The sequence below is a fragment of the Macrobrachium nipponense genome, chromosome 16 (genome assembly GCF_015104395.2).
Source record: "Macrobrachium nipponense isolate FS-2020 chromosome 16, ASM1510439v2, whole genome shotgun sequence".
Lineage (NCBI taxonomy): Eukaryota > Metazoa > Arthropoda > Malacostraca > Decapoda > Palaemonidae > Macrobrachium > Macrobrachium nipponense.
This window is the reverse complement of record NC_087209.1, coordinates 44,991,294-45,009,596: the sequence shown is the minus strand read 5'-3', so window position 1 is coordinate 45,009,596 and position 18,303 is coordinate 44,991,294.

Sequence of the window (18,303 nt, the reverse complement as noted above, 5' to 3'; positions counted from 1 at the left end):
ATACTACATATGAGGCAATCAAGCAGCATACATACGAAGAAATAAATTACGACATGACAACAAAAAAGAAAATCCCGAAGAGGCTCTACCCAGATCTCCACACTGATGGGAAAGAGGAAAAAATAAACAAGAAAGACAAAGTCTGCAACCTTTTCAATAGAGGGAATTGCAGATTTGGAGAAAGATGTTACTACAAACATCCCAAGGTATGTCACAACTATGAGATCTATGGTAAATGTGCATACCAAGACGGCAACGAGGATGATTGCAGTGATCTACATCCAAAAATATGCAAACACCTAAATGAGGGAAAAGGATGTAAGTTCGACAAAAAATGTAAATATATGCACCCTGTAGCCATGAATCAAAATCAATTAAATAAGCAATCAAATAATAAAATCCAAAATAAAATAAAAAGCAAATAAAGAGAGGAACAAAGAATATGAAGTGAAGGAAAAAAACAGACCATCACCGTGATATGGTTTCCAAGATACAGCTCAAGAGATAAATACTTTATTTACGACGCAAGAGGATATTGCAGATACAGATAAAATTACAGATTCAGACACAAAATGGATAATTATGATGAAGGAAGATCAAATATTATGGAAAAGTTGGATTTTTTAATGTCAGAATTTCTGGAAATGAAGAAAAGAACAACATACCAGAACAGGAAAGAGACATGGGAAAATCCTTATTATTACCCATATTAAATGAAGGAGAAAACACGCAAACCATCATAGTGATGAATGCGCAGGGTTTAGTTTCGAGTAACTCAAAAAGAAAAATAGAGTACTTAGAATAACTAACCCAAATTGAAAAGAAAACAGATATAATGAATATAAGTGAAACCTGGTATTCCCAGGAGACTGGGAATGACGATCAAATAAAAGGGTTCCAAACTTATAGATCAGATGGAAAAAATAGGAATCAAGGGGGAACCGCAATCTATGGGAAAGACAAAAAACAAGGAAAATATATGAGAAATATAATAACTCTGAATGTGAACCAATAGCGGTAGAATTTGGATCTGAAAAATTAATGAACATAGTAATATATAGACCCTCTAATACTAAAGAGTTTGACATAATAATAGAAAAATGGATGATATATATAGAAATCACAAGGACTGGACTATTCTCCTATCCGGAGACTTTAACTTTCCTTTCGTAGACTGGAAAGAACGAATAGGAGATTGTGGTTGTATTTATACATATAAAAAAGAGAGTAATAGTAGTGCAGAAGATAAGAGGCAATTCGAAAAGCTATTAGATATGCTACTAGAATACAACATTCAACAAATAAATCACCTGCCAACAAGAAAGGAAAATGCTTTAGACCTAGTATTTGTGAACGAGGTTAATTATGTTAAAGAAATAATAGTTTATAATGCGAATATTTCAGACCATAATGTCATAGAATTAACAGTCCATTCCAAAGCAAGTGAAAACAGAGATAAGCAAGAAAATGAAAAAGTGGGAGGGATATGGAAAATACAACTTCTACAGTAAAAATATAAAATGTTCAGAAATAAATGAAGAATTAAACAAAGATTGGGATAACATTTTCGTAAATAATGATATAAGGGTAAATACGGAGATATTATATAAAATATTAGAGAAAATAGTGGATAAATATATACTGAAGAAGAAAGGTAAACATCAGTCATGCATACCATGAGACAGAAAGATCTTGTTCCAGAAAATCAGAAAATGGAAAAAAGGTCTTGCAAAGGAAAAAATGCATTGAAAGTTATAGAACTAAAAAGTAAGATAGAAAATACAGAACAAAAGATTATACAATCAAAAGAAAATGAAAAACACTAGTAGATATCAAGCACAAAACCCCAAACTATTATACTCGTATGCAAAAAAGATGAATAAAAGAAGAATAGAAATAGGCCCTCTAAGAATTAAAGGGAGATTAACGAATGAAAAAAAGGAAATATGCAACATATTGGCAGAACGATATAAGTGAGAATTCACCCCTAGAATTGATAATGAATTGATAGAAGTAAGGGACGAAAATAGTGAATATTTAGCTGACATAGATATTAATGAAGCTGATATTGTGCAGGCTATTAATGAAATTAAAAATGGAGCTGCTGCAGGGCCTGATGGTATCCCTGCTATTTTGTTAAAGAAAGAAGTTCATTCTATCGCAAACCCACTTGCAATATTATTAAGACAAAGTGTAGATACAGGCAAGATTTATGATGAGCACAAATTACCATATATTACCGCTACTTTCAAAAGTTGATCAAGACTAGAGGCAAATAATTATAGTCCTGTGACTCTAACATCACATATTATGAAAGTGTATGAAAGGGTAATGAAGAAAAATATTATGTAACATTCAATAAAAAAATAATTTGTTTAATATAGGACAACATGGTTTCATACCCGGAAAAAGTACACAAACCAAACTGTTAGTCCACCGTGAGAACATATACAAAAATATGAAAAGCGGAAATGAAACAGATGTGGTTTATCTAGACTTTGCATAAGCTTTTGACAAGGTAGACCATAATATATTAGCGAAGAAAATTAGAAAACATAATATAGTGGATAAAGTAGGAAGATGGTTAAAAGAATTTTTACACAACAGATGCAAACAATGAGAAATCGGATGAAGCTAAGGTAATATCCGGTGTGCCACAAGGTACGGTGTTAGCTGCATTACTGTTTGTTATTATGATTGCAAACATAGACAGTAATGTTAAGGACTCGGTTGTGAGTAGTTTCGCCGATGACACAAGAATAAGTAGAGAATTTACTTGTGATGAAGATAGGAACACACTACAAAGAGACCTTAACAAAGTATATGATTGGGTAGAGGTAAATAGGATGGCATTTAACTCTGATAAATTTGAATCAATAAATTATGGAGACAGAGAAGGAAAGCTATATGTTTATAGGGGACCTAATAATGAGACAATCACAAATAAGGAAGCAGTTAAAGACCTTGGTGTGATGAATAATAGGAACATGTTATGCAATGATCAAATAGCAATTCTATTGGGAAAATGTATAGCAAAAATGGGAATGCTGTTACGGCACTTCAAAACAAGAAAAGCTGAACACATGATTATGCTTTATAAATATATGTTCGTAGTCCACTTGAATATTGTAATATGATATGGTACCCACACTAGCAAAAGGATATTGCACAAATAGAGAGTGTACAAAGGTCCTTTACAGCTAGAATAGGAGAAGATAAGGGTCTTGACTACTGGGAAAGACTACAATCCTTAAAATTATATAATCTAGAAAGGAGAAGAGAACGCTACATGATAATTCAGGCATGGAAACAGATAGAAGGAATAGCCGAAAACATCATGGAGCTAAAAATATCAGAAAGAGCAAGCAGACGTAGATTAATAGTGCCCAAAACTATACCAGGAAAAATAAGGAAAGCACCCAGGACATTAATCCACTACGCACCAGCATCGATAATGGAGCGTCCATTCAATGCATTGCCAGTTCATCTGAGGAATATATCAGGAGTTTTTGTAGATGTGTTTAAGAATAAGCTCGACAAATATCTAAGCTGCATCCAAGACCATCCAAGATTGGAAGATGCAAAATATACCGGAAGATGTACTAGCAACTCTCTGGTAGACATTAGAGGTGCCTCACACTGAGGGACCTGGGGCAACCCGAACAAGATGTAAGGTAAGTGTGATGGTAATTGCTTCATAGCAAAGAAAGATAAAGGAAAGGAGAACACATTTTCGAGAAGTTCGGCAGCAAGGAGGTTTTCGCGCCACTGTTGGCGGCGCCTATGTTCGTGATTGTTCCAGAATCGTCGGGCGTGTTGTGGAGCGCAAAAACGCGCCAATATTACGTGAGAAATGCCGCGATTTTCTGATGCAATGCCTCGTCTAGATTCATCCAAGAAGTTCTAGAAATCCCTGGAGTCGGTGACGTTCGCCGTAGGCTCCGCCCCCAGAGTGCAGTATAAATACGACGAACGAACTTTGGCGAGCAGTGATCGTAGAAGGAAGAGATTGTAAAAGAGAGAGATCACTAGTTAGTAAGAGCCACCGATCAGATTATCAGTGAGAGATCAGCAGCAGTGATCGTCAGAGAGAAACTAGAGACGAAAGAACCGACAAAGCATCAATCATGAAGAAAAGTTGCTCGAGAGTTTGGTTGGATATTGGTCTAATCGTCGTCAGGAGTGGACGACCGAGTTGTCTCTACGTTGAGCAGACTTCGGAGAAGAATAGGGGAGAATTCCTGCCTTACAAGAAGATTAGTTTCTGCAATACGGAGTCAAGAGGACGTCCTCAATCGCAGATCTACTTTTATGAAGCCAGCGCGTCGAATTGCCAAATCGATTAGCAAGTATTTTAATTGCCTCACTGTTTCCCCCAGTTCATGCAGTGTAAGATTCTGTCTTTTTATGTGAATAGGAGATACCATTCTGCATTTACCTTTGTTAGTAAGCTTGTAAATAAACCTTTGTTGTGTTAGTGTTTCTTTCTATATTCGTATCCCCAGTTTCAGCTGTTTGTGTTGATATATTTTTTTATTATTTCATATCGAACCTGAAGCCGTAACATTGTGTCGACCCTTTCCAGGACATTTCGACACCGTACCATTGTCTCTGAGTCTCAGGGTCCGTAACATTTGTGGCGACCTTGCCTAGGCTATCAACGCCATAACAGTTTGAAACAGGGAGGATATAGGAAGAATCAGAATGAGTGAGATGGTGAAAGAGTTTGTTGAGTCAGGTAAGCTACTAGGTCTAGAGGGGAATGATCTCCGTGAGTATGTTGAAAGGAAAGAAAGGGAAAAGTATGAGAGAGATGAAAGAGCGGCTGAGAGAGAGGAAAGGGCAGCTGAGAGAGAAATGCAGCAACAAGAAAGAGAGAAAGAGCGTATGCATGAGTTGGAAATTGCTCGGTTAAGGGAAAGTACTCGTAACAGTCGGTCAGGCGAGAACGAAAACGAAGCTGATACATTAGGTATGACTCGTATGAGTGCAGTGCTAAAGTTAGTACCAAGTTTGATGAGGAAGATGTTACGACATATTTCACAGTGTTTTGAGAAGTTAATGGAACGAGTAGGTTCTCCTAAAGAAACATGGACTTTATATTTGCAGTCAGTTTTGAGTGGTAGGGCACTTACTGTGTATAGTTGCATGTCTAAGGAGGAATGTGATAATTATGATATCGTGAAAGAAACTGTTCTTAGCGCGTACAGGTTACTACCTACCAGAGCGTACCGCAAGAAATTTAGAAATTTAAGAAAGGATGAAAATATTACGTAGTATGTAGAATACGGTAAGAAGTTAGATAGACTGTTTTTGATTGGTTAACTTCTGCTAAAGTGATGATTTTGATAGTTTGAGAACTTAGTGTTGCTAGAAACCTTCAAAGATAACGTATCCACCCCTGAGATTAAACTTTTATATAGAGGATAGGCGAGAAGTATCTTTGCAGGAGCAACTAGGCTAGCTGACGAATATAGTCTAAATCATAATTTGAAGTGTTAGTAGAAACGAAATGATCCATTCGTCTGGTAGAGTACAAAGCAGTAAAGGTTTCAGTCCTAGTAATAGCAATGCGAGTAGAAGTGACTATTCCTGTTATACATGCGGAAAACCTGGTCATACGTCTGAAGGTTTGTAAGAGTAGAATGGCATAGTGGCTCAGAATTAACTTGTTTCCGATGTAATGGGAAAGGCCATTTAGCGAGAAATTGTGCAGCAGAAAGGAAGGACTGGTAAGAAACCAGTATCACTAGTTAACCTGTTTCGTCAAGTAGGGATGATGTGATGAGAGAAACTAGGAAATTTTTTTGGTGAATTCTGTCGGAAGGCGTAGTTTCCTCTCTTGGAGGAGTAGATTCGAAGAGAAGTAGTCTTGCTTCGAGACACAGGGCTGCAGTATCGCTGATAAGAAGTGAGTGTGTGCCGAACAGGGCAGAAATCAATGGAAAGAGAAAGTTATGTTAGGTGGATTTCCTAACACTTGTGTTCTTTGTCCTTTGTTGAAGTTGAATTTAGAAAGTCAGGTAGTGTCAGGAGAAGTAAAACTTGCAGTTGTGGACAGTTTGCCCGTTGAAGGCGTTGACATTATTGTCGGTAATGACTTAGCTTTATCCAAGAATGTGAATCCTGTTGTGAGGAATATTCCAATTCCTGAAATGGTAGTAACTAGGTCGGGTTTAGATACAGACATAGACTACGATCATAATTTGTTCATGGATTCGAACGAGTGTGTGTTCGTTGATTCGAACGATGGTAAGTTCGTGGATTCGAACGAGAGTAAGTTCGTGGATTCGAACGAGTGTGAGTTCGTGGATTCGAACGTGAGTGAGTTCGTGGATTCGAACGAGTGTGATAGAGGTAGCGAGGTTGATCTTAGCATGAGTGTGGCTGAGAGACCAGACTCTATCGAAGTTAACAGTGAAAGCCAAGGGGAAGGCGTAGCTGTCGGGAGTAACGTAGTAAATGTACCTGTATGTAGTCCTAGTTACGGTTGATGAATTAAGCTCTAACATTTTGGATTGGGGATGAGCTAATCAAGTTGCAGAGAGAGGATGAGACACTAACCCGAATTTTTTAATATGAGCTGGATGGTGATCTCGATGATGTGTGTAAGGAAACTTTTTGTTTAAAGGACAAAGTTTTGTGTCGTTATGTTCGACCGAAGTCAGGTAGTAAAGGGGAAGTCACAGAACAATTAGTAGTTCCTAGGAAGCTTCGTGAACTAGTTTTGAAATTTGCACATGATGAGCAAGGACATTTGGGAGTGATTAAAACTTTCAAGTGTATTAGTAGGACGTACTTTTGGCCCAAGATGAAAAATGATGTATGTTTTAAGAGATATGTTTTAAGCTGTCTTGAATATCAAATTGCAGGGAAACCGATTCATGTAATTCCCAGAGTTCAGTTGTGTAATATTCCTTCAGTAGGCTTATCTTTTGAGAATGTATTTATAAATATGTTCGGAACTTTGCCTAGAAGTAAGGGTAGAGATGATTGCATAACTAATCTTGATTATTATAAAAACAATTTAAGAGATGTTTGGCATCTAGTGGAGGAGAACGGAAGCGCTTGGCATTTAGCGAAAGAAAACCCGAACGGAAGTCAAGGGGAAACTAAAGAGAAACCTTATCTTATAGCCAAAGAAAGAAGTTTGTGTGTAAGAGATAAACTTTTAGTACTAGTCTCGAGAGAAAGTCCATTTTTACCTTATAAGTACGAAGGTCTTTATTCAGTTTTAGATAAGAGGGGAAATATGGAAATATACATTATAGAATTAATGTAGGTAAGAGGAGTGAAAAGGCAATGAAGGTAAATTTGCTTCAGAATTATAAACAACGCCCCGTGCCGTGGCCTCCACCCTGTGTAACAATGTTACTGAGTGAGATTAGTTTTGAGCCAAACACAATAGGTGTTTTAGTATTTATATGTTTTAATCAGAGTTCAGAAAATATAAATAGTAAGAGGGAAGGATAATGTTATAGAAGTAGCCTCTAGAGATATTTCTCTGAATGAGTAGCCTAATAACCGTTTTCTGCTATAGCACGAGTAAGTGTGTGAGTGGGGAAGTGTGCGTGTTTGACTGGATTAAAGCTTTATGCAGAATTGTTCCGCCCCGCGTGTTTTAATTTTTGCTTCTCTTTAGAAAAAACAAAAAAAAAATAAAATCAATTGATTTAATTTTTTAATTTTTTTCGGGGGGGTCTTTTTTTGGGGGTGCTTGTGATGGCAATTGCTTCATAACAAAGAAAGATAAAGGAAAAGGAGAACGCATTTTCGAGAAGTTCGGCAGCAAGGAGGTTTTCGCGCCACTGTTGGAGGCGCCTATGTTCGTGATTGTTCCAGAATCGTCGGGCGTGTTGTGGAGCGCAAAAACGTGCCAATGTTACGTGAGAAACGCCGCGATTTTCTGATGCAATGCCTCGTCTAGATTCATCCAAGAAGTTCTAGAAATCCCTGGAGTCGGTGACGTTCGCCGCAGGCTCCGCCCCCAGAGTGCCGTATAAATACGACGAACGAACTTTGGCGAGCAGTGATCGTAGAAGGAAGAGATTGTAAAAGAGAGAGATCACCATTTAGTAAGAGCCACCGATCAGATTATCAGTGAGAGATCAGCAGCAGTGATCGTCAGAGAGAAACTACAGACGAAGGAACCAACGAAGCATCAATCAAGAAGAAAAGTTGCTCGAGAGTTTGGTTGGATATTGGTCTAATCGTCTTCAGGAGTGGACGACCGAGTTGTCTCTACGTTGAGCAGACTTCGGAGAAGAAAAGGGGAGAATTCCTGCCTTACAAGAAGATTAGTTTCTGCAATACGGAGTCAAGACGACGTCCTCAATCGCCAGATCTACTTTATGAAGCCAGCGCGTCGAATTGCGAAATCGATTAGCAAGTATTTTTAATTGCCTCACTGTTTCCCCCAGTTCATGCAGTGTAAGATTCTGTCTTTTTATGTGAATAGAGATACCATTCTGCATTTACCTTTGTTAGTAAGCTTGTGAATAAAACTTTGTTGTATTAGTGTTTCTTTCTATATTCGTATCCCCAGTTTCAGCTGTTTTGTGGTTGATATATTTTTTTTTTTTGTATTTTCCATATCGAAACTGAAGCGCGGACCTCCCTCAGAGGCCCGTAAACATTGTTGGTCGACCCTTTCCAGGACCATTTCGACAACCGTTACCATTGTCCTCTGGAGTCTCAGGGTCTCTCCGAAGTTTGAGACCGAGAACACTAGTTTTCCTAAAATTAAATTGAATAAGTTAATTTATTATTTAGTTTTCTTTTTAATAGTTAAAAGAAAAGAGGAAACAGTTATAATTCGCTCGCTCTCTCTCTCTCTCTCTCTCTCTCTCTCCGAAGTTAAGAGACAGAAAACCACCTAGGTTTTCCTAAAAAGAAATTGGTTTATTACGTTAAGTAATTATATTTAAGTTTTCTCAATAGTAAAAGATAGGAAACCAGTTATATTCTCTCTCTCTCTCACTCTCTCACTCTCTCTCTTCTCTCATCATCTCCTCTCTCTCTATTAGGTAGGATGCATATTTATTTCTAAAAGGGAAATCGCTCACAAGTTGAATTATTAGCGTGAGACTACTGTTTCGCATACATAAATAACCCAATCATTCTAATGAGAAAAAGAGAGTAAAGCAGGGAATCTCTCTCTCTACTCACTCCTCTCTCTCCTCCTCTACTCTCTCTCTCTCTAAGTTAGGAGATGGAGGGCCACTATTTTTTTTTTTAAAATAAAGGAAAATTGACCAAGTTAAGTTATCATTTGTTTTTAGTTTTAATAGCTAAAAGAGAGAAAACAGATATGCTCTCCTCTCTCCTCTCTCTATCTTCTCTCTCTTCTCTCTCTTCTCTCTCACTCTCTCCTCTTCTGTCTCTTTCTAAGTTAAGAAAAACGGAGGCCACTATTTTTTATAAAATGAAATTGGACCAAGTTTAATTTAGTTATTTGGAGTTCTAATAGTGAAAATAGAGAAACTGTTATGCATCTCTCTCCTCTCCTCTCGCTCCTCTCTCTTCCTCTCCTCTCTCTCTCTCTCCGAACAATCAGGGCACGAATGGGACCCTAGTTTGAAATTAAACTGATCAGCTAATTCATCTATCTATTGATTCACTCTTTTTAATAAGTAGAGACCACAATCTTTTTAAGCAACCTCTCTCTCTCTCTATCTCTCTCTCTCTCTCTCTCTCTCTCTCTTTCATCCTCATACCATTATTCAAGCCTGGATCCGCAACTCCCAACTGTTATCACCCACCCTTCGATTCTTTTAACGACTTTGTTCAACGACCAGGGAAGACATCCCCCCCCAAGAATCCAGAGGATCGGAAAAAGGCCGCGGCATTTTCTTCCCAGCCTCTTTGTGCTCGCGTTTTGTTTTGTCCTCAGGGGAGGGAGGGGAAGAATATTTTCGGAGGAAAAGAAGTCGGTTGTATTGAAGGGTTGTATTTCATAACATTGATGATATTTGTTATGTGCGAATGTATTATTAAAAATCATCTTGTTTATAGCTCAAGAGTAAAAAACTCATGTGTTTTAGCTAGAGGACATTCTGTGGGTCGATACCTGTTTTTTTTATTGTCTTTATTTGCAATTTTCTCCTCCATACGAAATCGTCATTTTTTTCCTTATGGAAAATGAGTAGCTAGGTAGATATTAATATATATATATAGATAATATATAATATAGAAATAATATATATATATATATATAATATATATAATATATATAATACATGAATATTTATCACATCACCGTGAATTCATATAAATCCATTTACGAGGCTACGTATTGAATTATATGAATCACCGGTGATGTGATAAATATTCAGTAATAAGGCCTGCGTGGGTTCAAAACGCTCGAAATCAGGCTAGGCATGGTGGAGGGGGGTTCCATATCGTATTATAATTAAAACAAATCAACGAGATCGGCGTTTGATTTGAAACAAATGGTCAGAAATCGGATAAAACAAACCTTTAGGCCTCTTCTTGATAGCCGTTTCCGGTTAGCGTCACTGTCTGTGAATCCTGATTTCGTTCTTCCCGTCCAACCTGGCAACGGTGGTTCAGATCCCATGGGGTGACCGTAATTTATTATCAACTAAAAAAGTTCCCCCTCTGGTACATATATGAAAAATATATCAATTCCGAGGTAGAGCGAACTTAGATAAGTTAAAGGACATTTGTTAGCTAGGTATGAATACCCTTTTAAACTTGAGAAAGATTCCTGTTTTAACAGAGGAATTTATCTATATATATATATAGATATAAGAGATATATAGAAGTGATAGATAGATAAAAGATATATGTATAATTAGATTTATAGAATATATATATATATATATAGATAGATAATATATTATTATATAAGATATATGTAGATATATTAGATATATAGGATATATATAATATATATATATATATATATAATAGAACATTATAAGATATATATTAAATAATATATATATAGATATATATAGAATCTTATATAGTATATCGATATTAGATAATATAATAAAGATATAGAGATTACCTATGAGAGATAATATATAAATATATAAAACCTATAATTATATATATATATAATATAATAATATATAAATAAATAATATATATATATTATATATATAATATTATATTATATATATATATATGTCTATCTATATATATTATATATATATATATATATATATAATATTTGAGTGTGTGTATTTAGATAAGGAACGAATTACCACATTCCAAGATGAATCGGAGGAGGAGGTCAGTACCAAAGCGCTTTAGCCTTTATTCAGGCATCGTTTGGGCACAAAAAATGATGAAAATTTTAAAAGGAGGAAAAAGGAAGGAAAAGCCTGCCTTGGTAGTGAATTTTCCCTCCCTATTGTCGAAGGAACTTTTGTTTCTTCGACTAGAGCTGGCGTAATACGAAAAAAGGGTCCTCTTCCATTCCTGACATCATCATCCTTTCAGATAAAGTATCTATTTCGAGGGACAGACAAATCGCCCCGAAGACGCGGAAAGTTTTCCATCGCCTCATTATTTCTTCTCTTCGGGGAGACCTGGCGGAAAGTTAGATGCGGAAATTATTACTTGGGGAAACACATACTGGCGACTGGAGAGAGACTTCGACGCTTGTGGAAGGTGTGTGTGAAAATATGTTTGGTGTGCGCTGTTTGTTTGTCTTCCATATACGTATGCGATGTTCCACGTATGCATGTCCCACGCACTGTGTAAGGAGTAATCTATTACATAGCCTAAATCTTATTCAGCCTTAGAATTAGACAGAAAAGAAAGAGAGGAGAGAGGAGAGGAGACGAGAGAGAGAAGGTGGGGGATTAAAATTCATATTTCAGTTTAAAAATTTAGACGAGACACCGACAAGACAGAACAGACAAGAGAGGGAGACAGACCATTCAGACAGCCAGACCAGACAGATAGGACAGGACAGATGGCCAGGACTAAACCGAGACAGAAAAGCAATGCGAGGAGACGAGAGAGGAGAGGAGAGAACAGATGAGAGAGAGAGAGAGAGGAATTATCAGAGAGTTCCTCGCTATCCTCTAAGGCAAAATATAAAATAGCCAAGGAACCAAAATAAGGTAAAAAAACCTATGATTATTTTCGGGTCCATATAATACAAAACAGAAACTATAACAATTCCTTAAAAGTACAGGTGGAAAAAACATTAACATTAAGATGAAATCAAATGAATGTCAAAAAATAAAAAAAAAATGAATAATCTTTTTGGAGAAAAAGCAATATATTCCAGAATCTGGAAGTAAGCAAGAAAGAATGCCAACTGTTGATTTCGGGACAGCATTCCTCTTACGGGAACTCTGGAAAGGAAAATGGTAAATTACCCTCTTCATCCCGGTACTTCAAGACGTTGCCTAAACTCTAGACTCCCCCCGAGAATGTTATGGCACTCGGACAGAGGAAAGTGCCATACAGCTAAGGACGACTCCGGCAATTAACCATTAAGATGGGCGGCGGCGATGAACTGTCATTAATCTAGAAGAGAGAGATGGGGGGGGGGGAGGGGGGGGGGGGTTGGGGGGGTTGTGGGAATGGTCTGAGAAAGAAAGTTTGATAAACAAAAAGTAAGGAAGAAAAGGTGTAAGGAAGAGCGAGAGAAGAGAGAGAAGAGGAGAGACGCGGTTGACGGAGGAGGAGGAGAGGAGAGGAGAGGGAGAGCCATCATATTCTTATAGCTCGTTCGGTTTAGCCCCCAGGTCCCTCAGTGGTGAGGTTAGGACAAAACTTGGAGGAAAGTATCGGTAAACAAAAGGAAAAGGAGGAGAGAGGAGCGAAGAGAGAGATAATATCGATATAGGCTGACAGCAGAATCAATTTCAACTTAACTGTGCTTGAACAAGAAATTAATAGTAATTAAGAATTAATACAAATTCCGCCGGTTCATTTAAGACGGTATGCATTGAATATACAATACCTTTTATCATAAAAGCGAGATTAACCTACACTACTGTAATGACTAATGGACTGCCTAACCCGGTGGGTTCAGTATATAAAAAAAATTTAGCCAATATTAAAATCAGTTTACCACATTTGTGAAACTAGACAGCTTCCTTTTGAATAAATCTTTCCCAAATTATTCTGTTACTTTTATTTGTAAACGAGTATGTTTTACGGTACCGGTTGTGTGGTTCGAAACTATTAAAACTTCTTTTCTATAGTGGGTTATTTTTGCAGATTAGATTCTTAAAACATGGTGGCATTTAGCGCTTCACACGAAACTAGCTCTTATATTTTGAAGAACAAACAATGAAGTGTAAAGAAAAATAGTTTAGCAAAGTAAACTTAGCTTGTTTCATTCGTAGTCGATCGGGCTTCTGGGGAAACTACGGCAGTGCAATTTTAAGGATTGTAGAGTCGTATAACGTCAAAATATATTTTTACTATTCTGTAATTCTGGCGTGGTCATAAAGTATCATTCATTTATAAAATTTCATAAAAAAAAATCGAGTCCTAAACATGTCGGATTAGCTAAACCAATATATTTCACATAAACTAATAGCGAAAGGTAATGACTAAATGTTTAGTATGTGTTATTTCTAGGAACCACAGAGGGGGAAAAATTTTTTTGTATGCTGGAGGTATGGACAGGGGAAAATCATGTCCCCAAGAACTTAATTGCCAATCTTAGGGAAATAATTCGTTTGAAACGATGCTGGGCTAAAAACACATATTAAAACACAAATATCAGTCTTTTATTTCTCGGAATAATAATCTTCGGTACGATTAAAAATTCTAATGAATTATTTTCTCAAAAGTATTACCAGAATCTTTAAAGGTTTTCGTCCGTTCCATAATACCAGTTACTGAAACTGTTAGGTTAGGAAGAAATAATATTTGTTTGTGGAGCCTACTGGTTCCACAAAAGTGTATTAACGGTAGGGGTAAACTCCCCCTGCGCCCCTGCCCGACCTGATTACAATAACTATTGCGATTAATTACACACAAACAAACTAACATATTATATAATATATAAGATTATATATATATATATAATATATCATATATTATATATATATATATACATAATATATATATATGTGTGTGTTTGTGTGTGTGTGTGTGTGGTGTATATATATATATAATATATATTATATATATATTATATTATTATGTGATGGTGGTGTGTGTGGTGTGTGTGGTGGGTATATTATACATATGAGAGATAAATATATATTATATATCTATATATATATTAGATTATATAATAATATATCTATATATAGATATATGGTCAAACAAAAATAAACTCGTTACTGGTTTTTATAACGTACAATGTGTATTTGCTGTAACCTCTGGATTGTTGTCACCAATTAACTGTTTGGTAATTGGAATTCATTAATCCTTAACAAGTTCCCATTAATATTTGTTACTTTAAACTGATGTTGGGGTATATGTCCCTGCTTAATGAGCGAGATTATTACCCGTAGGTTATTTTGCCTATTTCGGTCTTGAGGAATAAATGAAACTGTTTGTTCCATTTCTCGTTCTTAACAAGATACACGAGGCATACCAATTCTGACACAGGGTAAAATCATATCTAACTTCGGATCCATGGAGCAATTTAAGGTCTTCTTACTCTACGCATATTTGCCCTCCAAAGGCATTATTCAGTCAAAGCTACAAATCAACAAATATATTATAATATTTAATATATATATATATATATAAAATATAAATAATATATATATAAAATAAATACATATATATTATATATATATATATATACTATATAGTATATATATTTATTTATAGATAATATATATATTACTATATATTATATATATATATATTATATATATATTATATATATTAATATTTATTATTGTGTGTTATATATATATATATATATTATATATATATATATAAACATAGATATAATATATAATAATATATATATATATATATATATATATAATATATTATATATAACATACAGATTATTATAACATATATATATTATTATATATATATATACGATATAATATTACTATAATTATAATTATATTAGTATGAATACATATATAATACATATATATATAATATATATATATAAATATATATATATAATATAATATATATAGATATATATATATATATATACAGAATATATATATATAAATACATATATAGAGATATCTATATATTATATAGAGATCTATATATATATATAAATGTATAGATTATACAAGATATATAAAGTATATTATATATAGATAATAGATTAATATATAATATAGATATATATTATATATAGAGGGGTTTCATTAAAACGGAAAAGACTAGTTTTTCCAAAGACTTCAGGATTCTTCAAATGGGGATGAAATCTGTCCTGGATTATCACCAGGTCAAAAATTAGCCAAAAGAAGGCCAAGAGACATCAAGAATTGTCATGCCAGATTACATCAGGTTACAGCCCACAACATTAAATTAAGACCCCAATAAGAGAGGGCTTCTAGTTTAGGAAACCACTGACAAAAACGCCAGCCATTAAATGTATCGATTGCAAGGGAAAGCTATGGAGGGTCAATTTGAGCAAATTTCCAGGCGGTTTTGCGCTCTAAACTTTCGAGTTATTTCGGCAGAGAAAATGAGGCCCAAGTTCATTGGGCAAACCGGAAGGGGACGCGAAGGAGAATGTTAAAAAAAAAATAAAAAAAAAACTTTGGATTAAACGGCGATGTGGTGATGTTAGTCAAAGGTGTGATAATTTTACTGTTCTGTTTTTTTCTTTTTCCACCATGGGAGAGTGAATACCTATCTGGAAGGGACGATTTTTTTCTGGCGGGTGGGGAAGGGGGGTGGGGGAGGGGGTTCTTTGATTTCCCTCTTCTTGAATTCCATAATGTTCTCTGCCGACATTGACAAAAACTCTCCGAAAACGGGCATTGCCAAGTTTCAGGACGAAAACGGGGGAAAGGGGAAGAAGGTTCGGGAGAGTTAGTCTAGTAAATTGTTTTCGAGTTGGTTGGTATTGAAAACTTTGTTTTCTCTAAAATGACCTTATTATTTGCGCTGTCTGCCTTAGTCTGTGGGCAGAGTCCAGCAGGTCGGCTGCAGGATTCTTCACACCCCTTTTGTGTTGAGTAAGGATTGGATGGGGGGGGGGAAAAGGGGGGGGTGGACCCCAAAAAATTTCATAAAAAACCACTTTCTTTATAGCGAAAAGTAGTTGCTACTTAAAGTTTATAAAGAAATCATTAGGAAAAAAACACGTGCACCCATATATTCATTCATATAATAATTGATTTCTGTATAGAGAGAGAGAGAGAGAGAGGACGAGGAGAGAGCAGAGGAGATGAGAGAGATTGGGGAGATGTTGTAAGAAATTACCCGAGTGATATTTTCGAAGAAGATTAATATAATAAAATGTTTATTCACTATCAAAAACGTTTTGCAAACATTAGGTTTGCCTATCAATGCATAATTAAAAAAATTATTATTGACTGGTAGATTATACAATATAGATATACTATAGATACAAGTGACTTATAGAGATAGATATTAGTATATATAGATATATAGATACTATATATATTATATAGTTTTACACATACTTGCAGTCCAGAGTTTCAAAATGAGCCCGATTAAATTCCGGAGCAAGATAAAACTTCGACTCTCAAATTTAACGGGAAAGTTTAGGAGGTCAGGAATCTTATAATTTCATGACCTTCCCCCAGTTACACTGCCTTGTTTTCTGTATCCGTTCGCCTCCTCTTTGCCTAAGCTTATGTAACTTTGAGGGAACTTTTTCGATGGCTATTGCCGAAAGTTATCGATTCCGTGAGGTGGATCTGAAACATTTCTGGCTTTCGCTTCAAACTGTTGGCGCTAAGATAGCGAAAGTCGTTCCCTTTAGAATCGTCATTGTTTTTTTATAATGAATATCGGGAATTGTAACAGACCTATTTATAAACTTTTTTCAGTTCTTTTCTTCGGCTGTTATTCTTTATTTAACGATTAGTCCTTTTGCTAGCTGTTTGAATATTACCCATACTTTGCCCTATTGCTATCATTACACATACACGCACATATACATACATACATATGTTTATATATGTGTATACACACACACACACACACACACACACACATATATTATTATATATACATTATAATATTCATAATATATATATATATATATATATATATATATATACAATATATATATATATATATATTAATAATATTATAAATAATATAATATATATATATATATATATATAATATATAAGTAATATATTATAAATAATAATATATATAGATTATATATATATAAATATAAAAATATTTTCAGCTACATATGTTATCTAATGAAAACCCCTCCCCATGGTTTATTGTTGGCAGCTGAAATAGCAGCTTAAATATTTGACAGTTAGTATTCTGGAAAAAGATTTTTGCTAATCGTCCGTTTTATATTTTTTTTTATAAGAATCTGCTATTATATTCTCGTTATTTTCATTTTCATCCAGTTACCAACGTCATCGAATACTTCGATACTCTGTCATCGTTTCTCTACCTTCGAGAGAACCCCGTCTATATCATGTTTGCTTACGTGAGACGATCCGCTGCGCGAGAAATGGAATCTATAATGAACCCGAGTCAACATCAACGGAGCTGAAGATATGGATGTGTCAGTCATCAGCTACATATAAGCTCTCATGCTGTATATACATATGTATTTATCTTTGTCTGTATTCGACAATTGCGGTGGTTATATATGTTTTACAACGGAACTCTCGAATACGGGCATTAGGTGTATTTCTTTTAAAGTGCTTCATACTAGACGCCGGATGGCAGTATCCGATGGCTCTTTGAAACCCCTCTTTATTTATTCTTGGATTCTTTTTACTGTTTTAAGGTAGTGACAGTATCCAGTAGGGGACAGTATTTCTAACTGATGTCCTGCTAGCTGTGTTTCCGTTGCCTTGGTAACTTAGTGTTATCAGCTATAATTATGGATTATCCCTAAGCATACATCATTAACAGTAGACGAGGGACGCATTTGTACGGATAATGTCCATTTGGTCTTTTATACCTTTACCAAGTGGAAGCTAATACGAATGATGTGTATGGGATATTGGAGAAGACACCTGTTAGCCTAGGATATGTATATTTGGTGTACGATAGAGTGGATGGATTATGATAGTTAAGTTGGGAGATTCCGCTCATCCTCTCCGTTTAGTTGATGAAGCAAGGATCCTTAGGCATTACGGTTTCATAGCACCAAATCTCGACGACTTCGTACTTCAAGTGGAAACAGAGACA